Here is a 5,586-nt window from a genome sequence, read left to right as displayed (position 1 = left end):
CTGACCCAGGGGTGGAACCCGCATTTCTTATATCTCCTGCATTGGCAAACATGTTCTTTGCCACTAGCGCCACCTGGGAAGCTCAAGTCAACTGTAAAAGGACAGGCCTGGCCCTGAGCCATCAAATAAACAACCACAGAAATGATTAGTTAAAATGTGATCACAGAGGAGATGTATAAGGTTCTGTGAGGGTTATTAGGGGGCTCCCTAGCTTAGCTTGCAGATCTGGGAAGGTTTCTTAAGAGGTAATAATATTTAAGCTGAGATCCAAGAGTCAGCGATTGTTATCGAGGAGAAGATTGGCCCTGGGGACAGAATTCCTGACAGAGGGAATAGTCTGGCTTCTTCATGAAAGCGTAAATTATGCTAATGTGGCTGCAAGGCAGAAATAGGAAAGAGTTGGGCAAGACGAGGATGGGGAGGTGGGCAGGGGCCGGACCACAAAGTGCCTAAATACTGGTTGAAGGCTTTTGCTTTCAAAAAGCAATGGGAACATATATGAAGTGAAGTGAAGTCGCTCAACGTGTCTGACTCTTTGCGACCCCGTGGACTGTAGCCCACCAGACTTCTCCGTCCATGGGATTCTCCAGGCAAGAGTACTGGAGTGGGTTGCCATTTCCTTCTCCAGGGGATCTTCCCGACCCAGGGATCGAACCCAGGTCTCCTGCATCGTAGGCAGACACTTTAACCTCTGCACCACCGGGGAAGCCCCGGGGAACATATATAAAAGGTAATTAATAGGGATCTACTGCATAGCACAGGAAACTCTACTCAGTGCTCTGTGGTGACCTAAATAGGAAGGAAATCCAAAAAAAGAGGGCGTATACATATACATAGGCTTGCCTAATGTCTCAGAGGGAAAAGAATCTGCCTGTAACGGAGGATACACAGGTTCAGTCCCTGCGTCAGGAAGATCTCCTGGAGAAGGAAATGGCAACCCACTCCAGTATTCTTGCCTGGAGAATCTCATGGATGCAGGAGCCTGCTGGACTCCAGTCCATGGGGTTGCAAAGAGTTGGACACTTAGAGACTAAACAGCATATGTATACGTATGGCTGATTCACTCTGCTGAACAGCAGATACTAACACAACACTGTAAATCAACCTTGTTCCAATAAAATGTTAGTTTTTAAAAAAGCAGTGAGAAGCTTTGATGGGTTTAACTAGAAGAGTTATACATACAGATTTGTGTTCTGAAAATATCGCTCTGACTCCTATGTAGGAAGCTGCGCGGGGGTAGAGGATGGCAAGAGCGGAAATGGGAGACAAATGAGGAGCTGCTGCCATAGTCCAGGCAAAGGGTGTGCTGAGAAAGATGGCAAAAAGGGATGCAGGGAGGCACATGGGCTCCAGGACTGCCTGCAGTGGAGAGGGAGACACACCACCAAAGATTTCCCAGTCTCTGGGTGTTATCTCCCAGGCGAGGCTTCTTGTGTTTGCTTTCCCTTCTTACAGAACAAAGACAAAACCAGGCCCATCCACACAGCAGCTGGAAGACAAAGGCAACCCAGTCAGGCTTTAACTTAGTCTCAGAAAACCTCTCCAATTCTCCCATTGTTAGGGATTCCCACAGTATCCAGACAGGAGGCACAGTACTTCCCCTTGATGTTCACCTGTCTGATCAGAGTCTTTGAAAAAGGCATTGAATTTCTCCCTAGGGAGGAAAAAGAAATAACTTGTTAAATAACATGAAGGGGTAAATGTCACGTTATATAATATGTTCAAAACACTAGATTGATGTGAACCCATTGGGCTTAGCACAGTTTCTGAAGCCCAAGGGGGCCGGTGTTGGCAATGATAAGAGAATTATCTGGAATTAGAAAAAAAATTGTCCTTACATTTTCTAATCAAAAGTTGAGGTTTGAAATAAGAAGAATCAGGGCACCATTGAGAGTGAAAAAGTGGAAAGAAAGGATTTGAGGGACATTAAGTCTATGTCTGTTTTTAAGGACATTTATTAATTTATTTTATTTAGGCTGCAGCACATGCCATCTTCGAGTCATGAAGACTCTTTCGTTGGGACACACAGACGCTCAAGCTGTGGTTTTCAGGCTTAGTTGCTATGTGGCATGTTGGATCTTAGTTCCCCAAATTGATCCTGCGTCCCTTGCATTGCAAGGGGGATTCTCAACTGCTGGATGACCAAGGGAGAACTTTCCAGTTTGTGTCTATTAAAGACTGATGTAGTAGAAAATACTGAGTTTGGTTCACATTCTGCTTCTTTCATTTCTGAGCTGCATAATGTTGAATAAATATTACCCTTTCTGTATCACAGATTCCTTGGGTCGGGAAGATCCCCTGGAGGAAGAAACGGCAACCCACTCCAGTATTTTTGCCTGGAGAATCCCCATGGACAGAGGAGCCTGGCGTGCTACAGTCTGTGGGGTTGCAAAGAGTCAGACACAACTGGCTGACTAACACACTTTTCTGTATCACGAATGGTGATAAAAAACCTCTGTGTCTCAGGTTATTATGTAAAGTAAGATAGTGAATTCAAAAGCAATACAGATATAAAGTTAACTATAAAAATATGTTGTACAACATGGGGAATATAGCCAATATCTTATAATAACTATAAATGGAGTATTCAGTTCAGTCACTCAGTCGTGTCTGACTCTTTGCGACCCCATGGACTGCAGCACACCAGGCTTCCCTGTCATCACCAAATCCTGGAGCTTGCTCAAACTCATGTCCATGGAGTTGGTGATGCCATCCAACCATCTCATCCTCTGTCATCCCCTTCTCCTGCCTTCAATCTTTCCCAGCATCAGTCTTTTCCAATAAGTCAGTTCTTTGCATCTGGTGGCCAAAGTATTGGAGCTTCAGCTTCAGCATCAGTCTTTCCAATGAATACTCAGGACTGATTTCCTTTAGGATTGACTGGTTGGATCTCCTTGCAGTCCAAGGGACCCTTAAGAGTCTTCTCCAAATGGAGTATAATCTTTAAAAATTATGTCACTATATTGTGCACCTGTAAATTACATTGTACAGCAGCTGTATTTCAATTAAAAAATTGGCACAGAGTAAACATTCAATAAATATTAGCAGCAGTTTTGTCATGTTTATGCTTAAGGGAAAAAATATTTTGACTCTTGGAACTGAATGGAAAATTCTCCACTTTCACTAGTTCCGATGGAAAAGATAACTTTAATTTGAAATTTAGTGCTCTCAAAACAGTTTGATTTTCAAAAAAACTCAGCAAATTTTTATTGAGTATCTTTTGTGTGTTAATCATTTTGTAAGATGCTGTGAAAGGACCCAAGGGGCATAAGACAAACACACAGTGGGTGACACACTAAGTAGGACCCGGAACGGAAGCTCAGTTAGGCCCAGGTGGGCTCAGCTGTAGGCGAGGCTGGAGTGGGTGGAGGTTCTCATCAATGATTATTGCTCTCTGAAAGGAGGGGTGGGGCTAGAACAATGGCTTGTGATAAGACCTACTTTCTCCGTGTTTGAATGCAACCCCTAACTGCTAGTTCAGAAAAAATAAGAACATTTTCACCAAGCAATTAAGAGTTGATATGAAATGCACTGGAATAAAATATGGCAACTTTAGGATGTGTGAGATTGCTCTGACATTTACCAGCAAAGCTGGAGCCTTCTGACCTGTATCTAAGAGGCATATAACTCCATGAGTTTTCAACAATAATTAAAAAAGAAAATCTGCTTTAGAAATAGCTGCCAGAGAAACCTAAACTGAACAGACCCCATTGTGAGAGATCTGAGGACTCCAACCAATTTTCGATTTATTTCAAATTCACACGTATGCTCTGAACTTCTTTTCTGTGGCAGTCCTGTGGGGTGCGATGCTTTGTTGATGATCTCCTGGGCGAGTGGAGGGGACAGACATGTAAACAAACAAATTATGAAAGAACATGCAGAGTATAGCAGTACAGAGGTGTTCTAGGTCCTGAGGGCCCACAGAGAAGGGTGTGATGTTGGGAGCAGGCGAGGATATCTAAGCTGGGTTTGACAAGAAGAGAACAATAGGATTCATAGAAGGATGAAGGAATGGGAAGGTGTGAAATAGTCTGCAGGAAATATAGGCAGTTGAAAACTCCAAACAAGCATCACCTCTCCCCACTCAGGAGGAGACAGCTGTGGACAACCTTTCTAGCTTTCTGATTCACAGTATGTTGAGCCAACTTTGCCCCAAATACCTTCACATTGTTATTCAGTGTGTCTACTTTTAGCTTCACGTCTTGATCCTTGTTCAAAAACAGATATATTTTAATCTGTAGCTGTTCATTTATACTTTAGTGCTGATGAGTTCCATGTGTTGTATTAAGAGATGGTTTATCATACTTAAAGAGCAAGAATGTCTGAATTCCAGCTAGGAAGCTCGGTTATGTTCAGCCTCTCCCCACCCCTCACTCCCATTGGCTTCAGAACCTTTGCCCAGTTGCTTGTATATTTAAAACTTTACCAACCTGCTGGCTTTTAATGATGCTGACTTTGCTATATTTATTTTCAATTACATTTTCTTTTTCTTGGATACATTCCTAAGACCCTCTAGCAAATATCAAGATGAGTCTTTTAATCTTAACATTAGCCACAAGTTTATCTTTACCTATAGTCTGTTTCTTCCTTTTAGATACAACCTTCTGAGACAATCAAGAAAAAGATTTCTCTCTTCCTTTTCTTGTTTAAATTAAACTTACCTGGAAATGCACAAACTGTGCTCTATTCCTCCTGTGGCTCAGACCCAGCTCCTCAGAGGAGATCACGTGCCTGTCTCTATAATTGCTTAGGTTGCTATGCGAGTTTCCAAGCCTTTCTCCCAGCCATGCAAATACATATTTTGTGTCTTGCCAGGTATTGTGTGTTGCTGTTCTTGGCAAAATACTTTGTTCCATTACTCTCCTGCCCAGAGGCAGAGAGAACAGAAGGCCCTCTAGAAGTCAATCTGGCAATTCTATTCCTCCATGTAATTCAGAAGGTTCTGAGAATAGGACAAGGTGTCACTGAAGTAGAACTTTAATGAGATATTCAGTAGAAAGGAAATATTGAAGTTTGGGGGAGATAAGAGACTTGGAAAGCCCAAAATCTCAGCAAGTTTGGTCATGTCTGAGAAGTGGTTATTGGAAATATTGCTAACTTCAGAGAAGGTCTCAGAAAAGAGACTGTTAGTTGGCTTCAGGTGTCTGGAGATGGCCATGGATTTTTCTAATTATGAGTCAAAACATATCTGAGATTTGGTGAAAAGAGGGTGGAGGGAAAAATGAAGGGAACTGACCTTCAGTAGAAGGTCTAGAGCAGCGGTCCCCAACATTTTTGGCACTAGGGTCTGGTTTTATGGAAGACAATTTTCCATGGACCCTGGTGGGGGAGTGGTTTGGGGATGATTCAAGTGCGTTACATTTCTTGTGCACTTTATTCCTATTATCATTACATCAGCTCTACTTTGGATCATCAGGCATTACATCCCAGAGGTTAGGGACCCCTGGAGAAGATCTAAAGCTGTTTATGAGGCCAAGGACAGTGCATCCTTGCTCTCAGCAGTGGCTTGCTGAGCAAAGGGCAGCAGGAGCAGGTGTGGAGAAGCACCTATGTCTCTCTGGGGCTAAGAGAAGGTGGTAGCCTGCA

General features: G+C 43.0%; 1 long non-coding RNA gene across 1 annotated transcript; it reads right to left on the bottom strand.

Moving 5' to 3' along the window:
• Positions 1–1,415: 1,415 nt before the first annotated feature.
• Positions 1,416–5,022, bottom strand: LOC120876196. Its single transcript, XR_005724126.1, has 3 exons — positions 4,662–5,022; positions 1,614–1,654; positions 1,416–1,489 (listed from the first exon to the last, which is right to left on the bottom strand). It is a non-coding gene; the product is annotated as an uncharacterized LOC120876196 (long non-coding RNA).
• Between the last annotated feature and the right edge of the window lie 564 nt (positions 5,023–5,586).

Source organism: Oryx dammah, unplaced genomic scaffold (assembly GCF_014754425.2).
Source record: "Oryx dammah isolate SB20612 unplaced genomic scaffold, SCBI_Odam_1.1 HiC_scaffold_17, whole genome shotgun sequence".
NCBI classification, from domain to species: domain Eukaryota; kingdom Metazoa; phylum Chordata; class Mammalia; order Artiodactyla; family Bovidae; genus Oryx; species Oryx dammah.
The sequence above is the reverse complement of the archived record's forward strand: the minus strand, read 5'-3'. Positions and strand labels throughout refer to the sequence as shown.